At 45.5% G+C, this 17,645-nt stretch overlaps 1 protein-coding gene and 1 long non-coding RNA gene across 8 annotated transcripts in view; one reads left to right on the forward strand and one right to left on the reverse strand.

The window, feature by feature from the left end:
* Window positions 1-17,645, reverse strand: part of Ctnnd2 (catenin delta 2) — a 795,501-nt gene that overhangs the window by 15,751 nt on the left and 762,105 nt on the right. The gene's annotated exons all lie outside the window — the stretch shown is intronic.
* Window positions 1,328-13,125, forward strand: LOC138841486 (uncharacterized). Of its 3 annotated transcripts, XR_011376441.1 has the most exons (6): window positions 1,328-1,705; window positions 2,527-2,855; window positions 3,213-3,371; window positions 8,286-8,407; window positions 10,178-10,418; window positions 10,795-13,125. It is a non-coding gene; the product is annotated as an uncharacterized lncRNA (long non-coding RNA). The 3 variants fall into 3 exon arrangements; XR_011376439.1 differs by having other exon boundaries at window positions 2,527-3,371; XR_011376440.1 differs by lacking the exon at window positions 1,328-1,705 and having other exon boundaries at window positions 1,901-3,371.

Here is a 17,645-nt window from a genome sequence, read left to right on the forward strand (position 1 = left end):
TGGAAACATTTATTTCCAATTTTTTGAGGAGGGAGAGTGGATGATTTTTAAGGGTTTCAATGCACTGTAAAGCATGATCACAAATATTAATAGGAGAAAATGAATAAGGAACACAATTCATACGTATTTCTGCATTTACGTCTCTCGTTTATCTCATATTCATTAATCCTGCAGGTGACTGGCAGGACAAAGCCGAGCCTAGAAGCAGGTAACTTTAGAGGAGCTGGCAAATATTGGTGTTTACTATGTGACGAGAGCTGAGCTGTGTTACAATCTCGCTTTGCCCAGGAAGAGCCTGACCTTGTAAGTACAGGGGTCTCCACAGTCAGGACGGTCAGTGAGCAGAAACGCTGGGCTGGACACAGTGGGAGGTACCATCCACTCCTCAGAAGCAGGGGAGGGCAGGGAGCACAGCGCTGCTGTGGTCACTGAAGGGCTCTGAAGAGTGAGTGCTATAGTCTGGGCTATGGCAGGGGGCCATCAGGAGCCAGCAGGAAGGGCAGAGGAGTAAGAGAAGTGACAAGAGGGGCCGTGGGAGAGGATGATGGAGGGGTGACATGGACCAGGAAGCTCTCTGCTCCCAAGCTGACATGTCCCACTGAATCTCCTTTGTACAACTACCGAAGGATAGTGATAGTAATAGTAATTACTAATAATAACCAAAGGATTATGTGATTGAGGGGTGAGCAAGGGGACAGGCGTGGGGGCTGGAGTCCTCACGTGTCCAGGCAGCTGAGCAATGGGCAGGCGGTGAGTGTCTGGGAGAGGGAAGAGTGTGCAGAGACTCAGATGGGGCTGTGAGGACAGCACACGGGCTGAGGAGTTCAAGTCTTACCCCCAACTTCTGAGGTAGAACAAAGGGCGTGGAGGTGTCTCTCTCTACCCAGGCAGCCAAAGGGCAAGAAGCAATTTAGGAGATGGAAACCAAGACTGCCTTTGGGGCTTGTTAGGGCAGAGACACTCATAAGGCTTGGAAGAGAGGTGGAGAATTGAGCAGAATCTGCAGATCAGATCTCAGGAGCAAGGCCTGGGCCAAATAAAGGAAATCAGAAGATAGGGAGTCCAGGGCAAGCCAGCAGGTAGAGGGTGCCCAGAGTTAGAGACCTTCCAAGGAGGCGGAGAAGGAACATTAAGCTGGGGGTGGGAAGGGCAGCCTAGGTAGGGGTGACAACAGTAAGACTAGGAGAGCTGATGAATAAAGAAGACCAGCCAAATGAAGAGGACCTAGCACCTCCTTGGGTCCTGGGAAGATGGAAATCATGTGATGGGCAGGCACAAAGGTTCCTTATTTGGAGACACTGTGAAGGCTACTTCTCCACAGCTCGTAAGAATGGGAACCAGTGAGGAGGAGGCAGTCTTTGCCAGAGCTCCACATGAAGGGCAGTGGAGTCGTGGAGCCAGATGAGAGCGAGGATCCGAGATGTTTCAACAGACGCCCTGGAGGATACTGCAGTTCTACTGATGGAATGACTCAACATCAGGAGGAAAAACCTGGTGATTTCCCAGAGAGGAGAACAGTGGAGAGGCACAAAGGCTGACAGGATTCAGCGAGCAACGAGGTTCCTGGCCCCAGGACAGGAGGGAGGAGGGACAGGCTGTCTAGCTCCAGACACAGTGAGGAGGACCCTGACACAGGAGACCGAGGACATTCTCTCTTGTCATTTCATGTTTTCTCACAGAAGAGAAGTGAGGCCATCTACTACAAGTAAGCAGGGACTAGAGTTTAGAGAATAAGACAGAGGAGGAGGAGGCAGGAGAGAGGGGGCACGTAGAGTGATTCTGGAGACCAGCGGGGTTTACAAGTTGGCTGTGGCCAGGTGGTTGGGTGGCTCGGGGGAGGGGCCAGGTTGGGGGGTGGGATGCTGGGGTGGGACTTGGGGTACGTGGCAATGGATTTAAAGTGAGGTGACTAAGCAGCAGAATAGTTTGCATTTCTCCAGCCACCTCCAGCTGCTCTGTGGAGGAGCAGAGTGGGTAACACTGGATGGAAGTTGTCAGGTAGTAACTTCAAGAGGGACAGGGAGTAGGGAAAGTCATGGGGACCCACACCAGCTATGCAGAGGAGAGGAAAATAGGAAGGATGTGAGGGAGGAAACAGAGAGAAAAGGAGTCAGTGGACTGGAGATCCTACAAGAGTCAGAGACTGCTGGAGTGGGGGTACTTCACAGATTCTATGACTTTCCTGAGTCATAGAAGGAATAGTTCCTTCCTTCCTTCCTTCCTTGCTTCCTTCTTTTCTTCCTTGCTTGCTTGCTTCCTTCCTTCCTTCCTTTCTCCTTCCTCCTCCTTCTTCCTCCTCCTCTTCCTCTTTCTTCTTAAGGCTCTACCACTAGAGCCACAGTTTTTTGCTGGTTCATTGCAAATAAATGTCTCACAGACCTTCCTTTCTCAGCTGGCTTCAAAGCTCAGTTCTCAGGTCTCAGCCTTTTCAGTGGCTAGGATTACAAGTGTGAGCTGCCAATGCACAGTGAAAAGAAACTTCTTGAAAATACTGTGGCATGAAGAGGACATCTACTCTATCTGCAGGGCCAGTGACATGGGAAATGAGACAGCTCTTCTTGGAGAAGGCGTGAGGGAGCGTGTCCCCAGGGCCATGGAGTGCCGTTGGGATGCAGGGGACTTCACTGCCAACAGACCATGGGGTACCGAAGGAAAGGAGTGGGAAGGACGCTGCTGGGTGTCTGTGCGGAGTACGGCCTATTGAAGGCCTTTGAGGAGGGAGTCTAGGAAATGGTGGACAATCTGAAGAGCTTGGACACTGGTGGCAACGGAGGTAATGAAGAAAGAAGAGGCCAGGCTGCGAATGACTCCTGGGGCAGAGTGGGCATGTGTTGTGACGAAGGACAGGAATCAAGGTAGGAGCAGGAAATGTCCACATCGATTTTTTCTCAGTACTTTAGAGGGGAATGACATGTATATAATATAAGAGAACGAAGGGGTTTCAGTTCAGCACGTTGGTTTTTGAGTACAAGGTGTCTCGATTAATGTCACCCCTTCCATTAGTTCTCCCCATCTCTCCCAACTCCATCTACTCCCTCAGCTCCATTTTCACATCTGTACACTGGAGACGATGACTGCGTCCACCTACCCTTCCTCTCTCCATAGGGGAAGGGCGTTTGCAGGGTGGAACATGCTTCCAAGTTGTATACACCAATTACTCAGCCTGGGAATGACAGAAGACTGCTTAAAAATACTTCCATTGGTGTTGACAGCGAAATTCCTACAGACGACGAAACCCAGGCAGGCCATCTCGTCTCTGTCTCATCCATGACACTTCGCTGTTCTAAGTGGTGGCTGGGGACACAGTTCTGATCATAAACCTTGGCTACTTGGGGCATGAATCAATGACGGTATTCTGTATATCATTTAAGGTAAGCAAGGTATTTTACAGTAACAATGCTGGTTAATATTTGATATGTTCTAAGACCTGTAACTAGGCTACCATATAGTACCATGTATGGTCATGCCAGGAAAAGTGAATATGAAAGCAAAACTACATAGGAAGGAATTCTTACAAGGACATAAAGCTTCCAGATCCTTCAGCGCAGCCAATGCTGAGCATGTGACTGTGTGACAGCAGGGCGATTTGACATCCTTTGTCTGTGGATGAGGGAGTTAGACGGTACCTACGGATGTTGAGAGGGGAGTGTGGGTACTGAACATCTGTGCTACAGGTGATTACATGCCCCAGGAGTAGGCATTACGGATGAAGAGGGAGAGAGGAAGCCTGAGGACTGGTGCTAGCAGGACCCGATTCAGTCTCCTGATTTGAGCTGTTTCCTGAGCCACAGTAAAGACCCCCCCATTTGAAGAGTCAATAAAATGCACAGCTCTAGATCTCAAACTTCTGGGCACTCCAGAATGCCTGGGAGGGACCTTAAATTTCTGAGGAGGTATCTGTTGGAAGTTCATGGAAGGCAGAGGGATATCAGATGCTAGAGACAAGGGGCGGGCCCCAGGTACGGCTCAGTCACCCTCCCTGAAACCCAGGGTGCTGGATAAGGGGGTTACGTTGGGAGTATAAACCTCACGGCGTGCTTCATCTTTACTGAAGGAACGTTCTGGTCATTCCAGTGGAAAAAATGCTTTGTTTTCTTACGTAAGAAGGGAAATGAAGATAGACTTTCTCTGGGAATGCTATTGCTAAACTAATATTCCTTCTCTCCCACTAGCCACACACGGTATTCATTATCTAGCCAGTGAGCGATCAATTTATTATTCATTTACTTCCTGGTGTCACTCAGAAAGACTTGAAAATAGTTGACATAAATGTGTGCAACTCAAGCAAATATCTTCTCAAGCATTATTTGCTTCCTTGAGTGCTATTTTTTCCTTCTAATTTTAACTCATTGTTGGCGAGATACTTGTATGTGTGTGTGTGTGTGTGTATTCTATTATAGCGTGTATTTAAGCACCCTCTCTATGGCTTGGAGTGGTGAGATAAGAAAGCTCAAGGAAGAAGAACGAGAGTGAGGGACAGCCACAAGACCAGGATGGAAGTTAATCCTCAATATTGATGATAAGGAACTTTTTAAATGCTGGTGGCCCTGCAGCCCTCTGGCATCATGACCCTGAAAATGTGCCCTTCAGCTCCAGACCTGGCTAGGCTGTCAAAAACGTGATATGATATCTGCGCCTCAAATTGGTTTTTATTTTTAACACATTAAACTTAAAACTGGAGGCTGTTAAAGGTTTCCAAGTAGATAGAGATAGAAATCCAAAGAGAAGAGAAGTTCAAAGTCATTGAACTTTAAATTGCTACCAGGAGTCATCTGATTGTCTTTATCATCCCCTCTTACTGTCCTTCCACAAGTTTGGGCTCTTGTGCTAAAGCTTCTGATGTGTTTCATTGTGAACTTTATTATTCTCCTGAGGCCATAATCTCCCACATCAGCAGTTCTAAGGGTTCAAAGTACAGGGAGCCATGGGAAGGTCGTCACTGCCGTGGAACAAGGGCAGGCTTACTGTTCAGTTCCTGCAGAACTCAAGGATGCCGAACTTCTTACAATACTCTACACTTTGTCCTTTTGAATCTCCAGTAAACACGTGCAGTTTGAATGGTATTACTGGAGAGGCGTCTACTAACTGCTTGTGTGAAGGGAAGAGTGGCTTGCTCTCAAGTTGGCTACTACACCCCCTGCCCTCAGAGTGTCTTCCTGCAGTGGCATGAAGGGAACAGTTCTGTAAGGTGTGTGTGCACAGGAGCAGACAGAGACGGTGTCATGGCCTCGTCTACTCTCAGGACTTTGAAACTGTGGTTCTGACCAGACACCCTTCCAAATGTCAGGGAAAGCGGACAGATATTAGAGACAAGGGGACAGCTGGCTCCTGGTACAGCTCAATCACCCCCTACTGCTACCAAGTTACAGTGGGTAACTGGTCAGCTGGAGGATGCATCTCATGGCTTCTCCCCACTCTGCCTCTGGAGACTCAGGTGGGACTAGAAAGCTGCAAGGAATCAGCTTCTGCCTTCCAGCAGCCAAACTCTCCGTCTAGCTTCTATTTTTTTTTCCCTCCACAAATGAAGGAAAACCGAATTCGTGGGCATCATTGTAGTGAAAGGTCTCTGCACAGGCAGAGGTGAGCCATGATTAGAATATGTATGCTTGATCAATGCTAGCTCCCAGGAAGCGTGTAGGGCTTGGCTCCATTTGGGTTTGCCAGACAGGCACTTCTCAATGTTGACTTCTACAGCAATGAAAATATGTCACGACCTCAGGACAGAGAGATGCCATACTCACTCAAGGCCCCAATCACACCCGATCACCCAGCAGTCACTGAGTGTGTGATGTGACTGCACACGCATGTATCTTGGTATACAGCATGGAGATGCCTTTGCCTATTTACCTGTCTGGCTCGGCTCTGTGCCAGGCAAAGAGGAGGCAGACTTTGTGAGTCAGAGCACGGCTGCTAAATGCATGATCCCTCGAAGGTTCGGGGAACTGACAGTAATTCCCTAGTTTGCTTTTCCTAGCACTGTGTTCACCTCACTGTTGCTGGCTACTCTGTCTCTGGCTGGGAGGCAAGGATGGCGCCAGGTTTGTCTCTGAGCCCTTGGTGGAGAGGGTGACAGCTAAACACAGAAAGTGCCTAATGTATGCTGTTAATGATGGCATTAATAATTATAACATGGCCAAAGCCATCCCCAGCAGGAAAGTCCTCAAGACTCTGATCCCCAATTAATCACAGAAAAAGCTGGAAGTGACGCTATGTCTCAAGTGGTAGGATGTTAGCCTTGAGCTAAACCCCGGGACAGCACCCACCCCAGAGTTTGATCCTCCAGGACTGGCAAAAATAAACATTAAAACCTGAAAAATAATTATAACAATTATTATGTAATCAGTTCCATAGGTGTTACTGTAAGTTTCTACTGTTTTATGAAAAAGTCATCATTATTGTTTATTTTATTTTAGCATAGAGCAATCTCATCAGAATCTTTTGCTGTTGGTCTGTCCTTTATGACATACATATGGCTGAGCTCTGTGTGTGTGTGTGTGTGTGTGTGTGTGTGTGTGTGTGTGTGTGTGTGTGTGTGTGTGTGTGTGTGAATGAGTGTGCGGTAGGGGTGGACTCAGCTTGCCTGCTCCATTTTAATCTCTGTCAGCTGCCTATGTTTCAGTGCGTAGGAACATTGTCTCCTCTTTATTCAGTCTTGGGGATCATTTCAAAGCATCATTCCATCTGCACCTATGCTCCTGGATGGGTGCAGAGTCTGTGCACATCTCAGAGCACGTACCCTGGCCTCCTCCCTCCACTGCTTCTTGCATCCTGTGGCTCAGGACACACAAGTTCCTGCTGGTGGGAGAGCAGAGCACATTTGGTTTCCTCATTGTCTGTGCTCCAATTTCTTTCAGGATGGGCTATAACCACCCACATCTACTGCCAGAAGTGCCCAAGACATGGAGTGGGTTCATTCTGGAATGGGTCACTTTGTGAGAGAAAACAGACCAGTCATGTTCCAGAGAGCATGCTTAACAGAAAGCAGAGCTTGACAGTAAGAGGTGTGGAGAGGATTTAGGTGTGGTGGGATGAGATCTACTGTGTGGCACTGTGCCCAGGCTCCCGTCTGCCTGCCCTACCAGAAAATGTGTGACCGCTGCCCGTCGGGTAAGTGGTGTGCCCTCTGACCTGTGGAGCCAGAGACAGGATGGAGGAGACTATGAGAGGGAGAGGAGAAAAGCCTGCAGCAAAGACTTTACAAAGAAGGTAGGAAGGAAGAATGAACAACTCAAGGGCTTGGGAGATTGGTGATCAGGGACAGAGAAAATCAGTCAGATGCCAAACCTCCATTAATGAGATCAGGTCTAGCAGGCATTGTGATTTTGAGTTCCTGGTGGCAACTGGTGACCTCTGACCTCCACACCCGGAGTAAGCCACACTTTAGGGAGTAGCTCAGGGTGACGAAGGGTGGCATAGTCAGTAATCAGCAACAGTACAGCCAGTTCCACCAAAGATGTCTTCTCCACTTAAAAATTAGAGTTAGCATTTTGCAGTGTGTGTGTGTGTGTGTGTGTGTGTGTGTGTGTGTGTGTGTGTGTGTGTGTGTGTGTGTGTGTGTGTGTGTGTGTGTATGTGTGTGTGTGTGTGTGTGTGTGTGTGTGTGTGTGTACTGGTCCTGGAACTTGAATGCAGGGCCTAGGTGCTGTCCCTTAGCTTTGTTTTTTTTTTTTCCCTCAAAGCTGGTGTTCTACCCATTGAGTCACATCTCCACTCTTTTTTTTTGGTTAACTGGACTTAAGAATCTCATGGACTTTTCTGACCAGGCTGGCTCTGACTTGAGATCTTCAGATCTCAGCCTCTTGAGTAGGTAGGACTATCGGCATGACTTACCAGAGCCAACCACCAAGCATGGAACCAGTCTTTTCTTATGAAAAAGGACATCTCCCCTATGGCTAACACAGAAGTTTCAGTAAATAGCTAGCATTGACAACAAACAATGGTGGTTTATTTCCACTGGGGTATTACTTAGACCTCACCATAAATGGTAGGACGTGGGTGGGTGGGTAATGGATGGGCACTGGCCTTTTTCCTCCTTTTTTTTTTTTTTTTTAAACAGCTTTGGAATGTCTCTAATCCGTTAAGACTTACTTAGCCTTAAAACAAGGGTTTCCCAGTGAGCATACAGAAACTACTTGGGGCTGAAGTAACAAATACATGTTTTTTTTGGCCTCCTCTGTCCTTGAAGGCTCTGCAGCCCACAAAGCCTGTCAATTCTCATTTTCTCTGAGTGACCTGAGATATAAAGCAAAGTGTGGTGAAATCCTTTGGGCTTTTTGTCTTCTAAGCTCATCCACTCATCAACTGCAAGTCCTTAGAGCTCCTCCCATCCACCCACAAGACCACTTTCTTCAGGAACCTATTTTCCAGATGAAAATGAAAACAACACTGTCACCACCCTCTTCAAAAGGTAACTAGCTAAGTTATTCTCACCACATATAAAAAATGTAATCGTTCCACGTGGTGGCAGTTTCCCAGTCATTTCTAAGTAGAACAGATCCATTAATGTAATCACATTTGGAGGAGAAAGAAAATATTCCAAATGAGTGTGGTTAAATTTCTTCCTTATTTCTTATTCTGTAAAAGGCTTCAAATTGAAAAAAAAAAATAGCAGAATATTCCCATGCATGGTTTATGTGATATAAGACCATATCAGATTCTGCATATCAATGAAAACTGCAACTTTTTTTGCTATAATAAAACAAGCTTCCATCTATTTTTAAAGGTAAACTGTTAAAGATTCATTTAAGCTAATTCTACCAACAATTCTAAAAGCTATTAGAGTTAAATATTTAAACTGAAATTTAAGGGCCAAAAGGGAGTATTTGCAGTTTAATGTAGAAATAAATACCACCTGACATAACAGTTGCTTTCACGAGTTTGTTTCACTGCTGTTGCTTCTAATGAAGTTTAATTAAATTGATTTGGATACTTAAAGGTACAGTATGCATGAGAATAAAGATATTTTGCAGCACTGTGTTCAGAAGCAAATGCTATGTCAATGCATTTTACAAATTCAATTTAATTCACTTGGCCTCAAGAACCAACAGCACCAGGATGATTTAGCCAGTTTGAAAGAAATGTACATAATTTAGTTGAAGAAAGTAATATCGTTGTTAGTTGCCAGGAGTAAACTGCTACTAACAGAATGGATAAAAAAATAACAAACCAAGAATGACTCCAACACACACACACACACACACACACACACACACACACACACACACACACACACACACACACACACACACACACACACACACACACACACACACACACACACACACACACACACAGCTTGGGAAATGAAAATGAGACCAAATTTTTTTTCCTCAATGGCACTTTGAAACTTTAAGTCAAAACATCTAACTCAGAACATCTTTAGCCATGTCTTCTTTATTCTAATTAATACTGCACAATTAAATTTGGGATGAAATTGAACATGGTCTAGTCTTTTAAGTATACAAATCCAGAAGTCTGGCTTTTAGTACTTACATCATTTTGATGCTGTACAAATAATGTACATACATGCTCCCAAAGGGTCAGTAAGTTCAAAGTACCCCCCCCCCCCCCGGTCTATTGTCTGAGACCTCTGTATCCACTTACTGTAGAATGTTTCACACACTAGAAATGGAGGCAGCCCCTGAACACAGCTCTGCTGAGCCTAAATTTGGAAACAGTGACATAGGTACTTATAGTCAATATGTGCCGTGCTATGTGAAACTAGACCAAGAGGCAGGCATGGCTCCTGACAGAGATGGAGGAAGGAATGGGCATTTCAAGAAGGCTACAGCAAGTTGCTTGCAATCAGAACCAGGCAGGAAAAGTCCAGGTTATTGGAAGGCTTATGATTAGCCTTGTAGAGAAAGTCAGCAAAGCTTCCTGGTGGAAGTAACAACTCAACTGAGGCAGAGTGAACAACCTGATAGCCAGGCTGCAGGGAGAGGAGGAAGGCTGGGGAATTCACCTGGGCACTGGCCACGGGAAGGCCTTGGGGTGAACACAGATTAGTGCAGCAGAGCTAGAACAAGGAAGAGCGGGGCCGATAAGGGATGGTGATGGAAGGAGATGAGCTTCCAGAGGCCAGTGGGGACTTTGTCCTGAGAGAAATTAGGGTTCCGAGTGGTTTACGAGAAGACTGGCAAGGTCAGAAGTGGATTTTAAAATGTGTGTTCTGAAGGTTTAACTGAAATGAGAAGGAAGACGGTACAACCGACAAAACCAGAGGCAGCCTGTGCCAGGACCGTGGATCGTAGGAATGAAATTGGGAAATGCGGCTGCAGTTCGGAGATGCTGAGGGAACCAGACGAATTGGCGTGTGTATGCAGCAAAGATCACTCCACTCTGCACAGCTTGCAGCTTTCTGAAAACTGGTAGTTTACCACATGGACTAGAAGAGAGGAAAGATAGCTTTGGGGGAGGTAGGTATTCAATGTGTGGACAATTAGGGGCCTGTGCCTACCCACAGAGAGAAGTCTCACTGGTGGCTCTACAGTGGAGCTTTAACATGCAGTTAGCATACAGGCGTGAGGAGCAGACAGAAATTAATGTAGATACCAGTGGCATTCAGATGTATTTAGAAATGCTTGGAACAGATTCAACCGCATACATGCTGGGCTACGGGGGTGCAAAGCAAGGTGCCTTGGGGAAGATCAGGGTCTGCCTAAGATTCTGAGCAGGAATAATATGCAAGAAAGAGAAAAATGAGGGGAGGAGTGACAGAAAGCCCAGGAGGGAGCTGTTTACTGAGCAAGTATGTGGCAGAAACTGATCTCCCTCATCTGGTTTTCTTAATAGGTGGCCCACATGTGGTGGCTTTTTATGGCCACGTGACAGAGACCTGGAAGTGAGGCCCAGGCATTGCCACTGCCAGGTATGTTGTAGGCCTGGCAGCACCTGAGGGAGAAGTGGAAGGGTAAGTGTGTTGTTAGTGCTCACGGGGAGAGGAGCTGACTGGCTATTCAACCTTCCGGTTGCGCGCTAACCGATTGCGCCACAGAGACATTTGACTGGCTATTCAGACTGGCTACATGAGCAGAAGAGCACACTTCTCTAGAGTTTGAACATTAGATGTGGAAGTTCTCAAGTGGCAGCTGGACGCTTTCTCTGACTCACACTGGCCCCAGGACCAGCAGAAAGCTGCAATGAGGAGCAATTCCAGTGGGAAGTGAAAGTGTCTGCCAGGCAGAAGTGGGAAGCATGAAACGGAAGGTGAAGAAGGCACAGAGACTGAAGGTGGACACCTGCCCTTCCAAGTGGGAGGGGAAAGAAACTTGCAGGCCTCCTTTGCCCACCACACTGGCCTCTGCACAACACTACAGAACCAGTGACGTGAGCTGGTTTTCAAAGTCAAAGCCAACTTGGAATTAGAGAAGGAGCATGCTCCGTGATGTGGAAGCACTGTGGATCTCTCAAGTGTGAAAAAAAAAAAATTGGGACATGTTCAAAAGAGGTACTGGTGTTAGTGTGCACCTAATGTGTCTTTCTTAGTAGCCTTCTTGTTTAATTCTCCCACCTTGAACCACAGATGCTGCTTTTTGGTTAGGCTCCCAAGCAGGGATGTCTGGTCACATGATTAAGAGCTGGAAGCCAACTCTCCAAAAGGAAAAGGGACGTCCTCCTGCTCTTTCCTTTCCATGTATCCAGCACATGGACTAACTGGGTACAGCAGGCCAGACATGCTCTGTACATCATCTTTATAATAACAATAAAAAGAGCAAATACAGAGGGTAATAAACTTTGAGCTGTCCTTATAGGTTTCTAGACATAATGTACAGTGGGGCATAATATCTAATGTTTCAGAATTGTGGGAAACTTACAGATGTTAATGTTAATGTGATTTCCCACAGTGTCCCTATCCTCATAGGCAGTGTGTGTGTATGTGTGAAAGCGTGCGCGTGTGTGCATTGGGACATCCTAGCAAGCCATACTTTTGTCTCCATGAGAGCAGAAGCTAGTGTGTAGACATCTCTCACAGATATACTCACACTGGACAAGTCCAGTCTCCTCACCCCTTTCCATCTCTGCATACTATGGCTGTGGCACTAGAATGGGCAAGGGTGAAGCTGATGAAAGGGAGAGAAGATAGAGTTGGAAACTGAGACAAAACTCAACATGGCATCTCCTGAGATTGATTCTCACAGGTACACCATCATCCAATCTACTTGATCCATGGAAAAATAACTGAGTACACAGGCAGATAATAGCCCAACATGATCCACAAAAGTGTATATAAACTTACGTTCAACAATCCGAAGTTTTCTAGTTTGTGATTTAATCCTTTTTTGCCTGCTTCTGTGTCTTGGTATTTTTTTGTAGGCTCTGACTCTGGGTGTTGTGACATGGTGGACTTAATCACAAAGGAAATGTTCAGTTTGGGCTCTGTGCTGCATGCTACCCCTCACGTGAGGATCTACTCCAGCAACAGCTATAACTTAGTCACTTCTTGTTTAGCAGCAGTCACGTGCATCGATTTCCACTTTTGCACAATTGATTTTTTGCTTCTGTTCCCATTTGTGCATTTGTTTTTGGACAGATATCATATGATGAGTGTCTGGGAATTGTCTCTAAGAGAGGTCAGGGGAGTTGGTGAAGAAAGATCTTCTTCGTCAATAAGAACATCAACGGGCAAATGGCCAGATTTATGGAGAAGGAAGTGCTATGGCCGAGTTTAACCTCAGCCTTTACATTATTTACTCTAACTTGACATCAAGTGATTTGGACAGAAAACATTTGAGGAAATACAATGGTAAACTTTGAGGACACTAGCTTTGGTTATGTTGTTTTTCATTTAGTGAAAAGTCTTTGTGGTTTTGCAAGCATCTCTTGGTTAAATTTTTTTCCCCACATAGTAGAAAGATGAATAAATTCCTGTTGAACTAGTTCCTTGTTAAAATAACAGCTCTACACTTAGTAGTTTATTTCTATAGAGGATGTACTGTTTTTTTCAACATGACCTTAGTACCCAGCAAATAAAATGTATTAACTCCCCAAATGTCAGCATACTAAGTATTGAGCTGCTGCTTCATCTTCCTGTTCTGCTTTCTCCTCCTCCTCCTCCTGATTCATTTTCCTCTTCTTTCAGCAAGGATAAAAGATCAAAAATTTGAATCTTGGTCTCATTGTGGTTTTTCTCCTTAGAATGCTTCAAAAATGGATTTCTAATCCTTAGTGGAACCTAGCAGTCCTTGAACACCCACACCCAGCAGGTGATCATGATAAGAAGTGCAGGTGCATAAGGGCAGTTTACAAGGACCAGAGCTACTGGCTCATATGTGTATGGTAGTCTCCCACAGGCAGAGGCAGACATACAGGGCTAGCATGTATCACTTTATATACATCATAGCACATGACAAGGGTCTGAGAATGGTCTGAGAGCGGTCAGGGGATCTTGTGAAGAAAGACCTTCTTGTCAATAAAAAACATAAAGTCTTTCACCCACTACTGTTTGGATGGTGGAGGAAATCCGCAGCCATTCCCTTGCCTGTCCATAATTACTTATTGATTTCTTGTTTTGTCAGAGCAATGGTGGTCAGAACCAATGAAATGAATACAATGGCAGGAAGAAAAGAGGGCCGTGTGTGAGACAGGCTGTGAAGGGCGTGACTCCCCTCCTATCAACACTCATTATTCACTAGCTGAATGATGTCTGCAACCTGAGAGCCTATCTTCCCTGATAATAAAGGAAAGGACATCTAAAGATTACTTTTATGTTTTGTTTCTCACATCAAAATGTCAACAGTGCACATACGATATCATTATTCTGAGAAACATGACCTTAGTTTCTAGCACAGGCAGTCTGGCTTCTGGAAGACAAGAGCTCCTTGTGTAAGATACCAGTGATCTGTGTGGAGAGGCGAACAGTCCTAAAAGCATGAGGCCAAGAGTATTAGTGGGGGAAGAATCAGATTTCTAACCCCATTCATTGTCCACAAGAATTTGATTCCTGCGCTGGATCTTCGTATTGGTCCTTGCACATGTGAGCTAAGGGCTTTAATCCTCATAATGAGTGATGCTGTTTTCTCTGGAACTTTGAGCCTCAGTAGTATAATGCCCAATGTTAGGGGGAAAAACACTTCTCTAAAAATATAAAGGCTGTAAAAAGATTTAAGAGAACAGAGGCAAACTTCTGAAATTAACATCAGCAAAAAAAAATATCCACGTCTAAATGATAAGCTTGTTATAGTAACTGTAATAAACTATTATTTTAACTGCTATGTAAATACTTCTTTACTAGCAAAATGGACCATGTCAAATTTAAAACCAAATCCTGTTGCTGAATTTGTGTTCAGGATGGCCTGCTAAATTGTTCATGGATGCAATGCCCCAGGAAGACCCACAAACCAGAGCACCATACTGGTTAGAGATGAGATAAGCTTCAATTTTGCATTTTATTAAGCAGAAGGTTCTATCTTTATAGACCCTGGTATCCAAAAGTGGAAGCATGAATTCTGGGAAACTGAGGAATTGAAGTAGTTCAGATAAACTAGGAATGATGACTTAAAAAGTATCAAGTTGAAAAAGCATCTTTTTAATTTTTGCCAATGACACAGGTATGGATTCAGTTATTTAGTCTACCGAGTTCCTTTTTTCTAGCAAAAATGAATGACGTCTCTTTCAGGCATCATCTCTCATTCTGCCTGATACTCCTTGCACTGCTGATTAGGAATGGATACTAATTATGTCAGAGCTGCAGACAGGTGGTGTAGCAGTTTTTAATGCAAAAATAACTTGCAGGGCTGGGAAGGTGGCTCAGTGGTAGAGCGCTTGCCTTTCATGCCTGAGGCCCTGGGTTCGATTCCTCAGCAACACATAAGCAAAAAGAAAAAAGCCAGAAGTGGCGCTGTGGCTCAAGTGGTAGAGCGCTAGCCTTGAGCTGAAGAGCTGAGGGACAATGCCCAGACCCAGAGTTCAGGCTCCACGACCAGACCCCCCCCCCCAAAAAAAAATAACTTGCAATGTTGGCTCACAGTGCGATTTCTCCCACAATAAATATTTAAATCAGGAAAGGAAATTGTATTCCAATAAAAATGTAAATATATCTTACATATTCCTGAGCCATACTATTGCAATTCTTAGCTGTAGGTTTCAAGTATTTATAGTGCTATTCTTTCAAAACATGAATTAAATTTTTTTTGATTCATTCAAAGTCTATTTCAGATAAATGAGGAGTATAACTTAGTTCAGATGAAGGAGATAAGTGATTTTTGGTGATGGTAGAGATGTCAGTGGAATGGTGAGATGGAGGTAGAACGTAGGTAGAATGTGGGTGGAATGAAGATTGGGATGAGCTACCTGGCGGAGTGCAGACTTGAAAGGAAGGCTTTGTGAGGAAGGAGGAGCGTAAATGGAGGCACAGGGCAGATACGGCAGTGCTGGAGGAAGCAAGTGAGCAAGAAAGCAGGGCTGAGGCTGCTCTAGAAAGGATTCATGAGCTGTGCTAGGATGTTCCAACTGTGTTCTGAGGACAACAGAAGTCACTGGAAGGTGTGTCTTGAAGTAACCCATGTGTGCTCTTTAGAAGGTTTCCCTGGCTGTCCTCTGGGGAAGAGGTAGTGAGGAACAAATGCGAAGATGAGAAGTGCGTAAGGAGCCTGGAACAATGATCTAGCTATTCATGGCCAAGAATGTAGAAGGAAAGGGGTAGAGGCAGGTGTCTGTGGCTTTCTGGTGAACTGGAGTCACATATATGAAGGAGAGGCAGGAGCCTGGGGAGGCACCTGGGCACTCCTTGGCAACCTGTGCCGGGTCTCTGAGGTCCAGAAGATGAAGGAAGAGGAGCCGAATCTAGGAGAAAGCCTGTTTGGGATCTGATTTTGGTGAGATGTTTCAGATACTGTATTTGAACAGTCTGGGTAGCAGGTGGCTAAAGATAGGAGGATTGGCTGGGGCTAGGGAAATGGATAGGAGAGACAAGCACATTTGCTTGTTGACTGATGTAGGGGAAGATTTATGGTCACCCGAAGTAGGTGTGCCTGGAACGACCAAGTTCTGAGAATCAAGTCCTCATGGATGCCAAAACATAAGGAATGAGCAGGAAGATGAGCAGATGAAAGAGAAGGAGAGCAGAGAGCTTAAGGTAACAAGGGAAGAGCTCTGTCATGGGTGCTGGGAAAGACTTTTTGTGAACGAGGCTATTTTGACACATAATGTTTTCAAACTGGAAGCATACAGGGTCATAGCAGGAACTCTTTGGGGAAATAGGTCTTGCTTGATCTCACAGCATATTGTAACCCTAGGCCTCAGTACCATCCTCAATATAATGAATCTTTCACACATCTGGCTTGCTATACACACAGGCTCAGCACTGACATGAAAAGGAAGCAAATGACTTCTGAAACCAAGAGTGGGTTTCACTGCTCTGTATAAACCCTGCCTTTATGGTTTGGTTCATCATTCTCATTAGCACGCTATCTGATTGGCAGGCAGAGAGACACTTGCATAGAGATGAGAGGAGACAGGAGAGGAACGCAAGGGAAATGGAGCTGTTAAAATATTGGTGGAAGTGAACAGCCACAGGAGATGACAAGATGGAATCCTCAGCTCCAATCCTCTAGTGGCCTTGGAAAGGATGGAACAGGATGGCAGGGACAGTGTTTGTCAGGCAAATGGCGAGAGAAGCTGTTTTGAATGAGCTTTAGAACTCCTGTGGGTGTTTTTGCTTTCCGGCATACAAGGCATCTTGATGACTGCCGGTCCATTTGAGACCATCAGCAGCGTGGTGAGGCAGGTGTTACGGCGGTTACCTCCCACAGGAGAGCCTGCAGCACCGGGGTGGGGATGAGGGAGGACTCATGAGCTGTGCCAGTGATTCTCCACCAGAGCCCATAGAGGTTCTGTGATGCAAGGTTAAGGAACATTACCAACTCTGATAGAAGAATCACAGAGAGACATCAGTTGTGGAAACCCTGGCCTCCAATCCAGGACCCTGTGCCTGGAGAGTCCAGCTGCCTACAGAGAAGACTCTTCAGGTATAAGCACGGCCATAGACTATCCGCAAGGCTGCTGAAATCCTGGATGCCGTCATGAATGGATGAACAGCCAGCAGAGGGAACTGGATACAAAACAGCCTAGTAAACTGCTGAGTCTTAGCTATGAAACCTGGTCCATCCAAGGTCTATCACTGTTTCTCGTGACACCATTCAAAAAGAAATACACTCTTTGCCTGACTTATGAAACTGTGATAGTATGTACATCACCATTATAATAACAATAAAAAATAAAAGCATCACATGAAATATATGCTCCTTCTCCAGTTGTCTATTTTTTCTCCTTAGGACAAACATCAGAAGGGCACGCCTCCCTCAAGTTACAGGTTTAGATACCATGTGTGTTTGGTCTCAGATATGTCATGATCAACCATGGCTTTGTTGTGATCAGAACAGCCAACTAGAAGAAAGGTCCAGTGAATTAAATGTGTCTAAGTAAAATAAAGGAGCTATTATGCTGAGGATAGGGGTCCCTGGGTCCCTGTCCTCAGTTCCTGGCTGTAGTAGAAAAGAATCCAGTGACTGATGGCGCTGGTTCTGTCAAGTCACAAGCAGCTGCCTTTCCCAGGCCAGCCCCCGCCCCAGCTGTCCTCAAACTTCCCGTGTTCTCTAGGATTTGCTCTGTAGTTTTCCTTCCCTTACTTAATACTTTCAAACCTA

The sequence above is a fragment of the Dipodomys merriami genome, unplaced genomic scaffold (genome assembly GCF_024711535.1).
Source record: "Dipodomys merriami isolate MVZ:Mamm:240054 unplaced genomic scaffold, mDipMer1.0.p SCAF_32, whole genome shotgun sequence".
Classification (NCBI taxonomy): Eukaryota; Metazoa; Chordata; class Mammalia; order Rodentia; family Heteromyidae; genus Dipodomys; species Dipodomys merriami.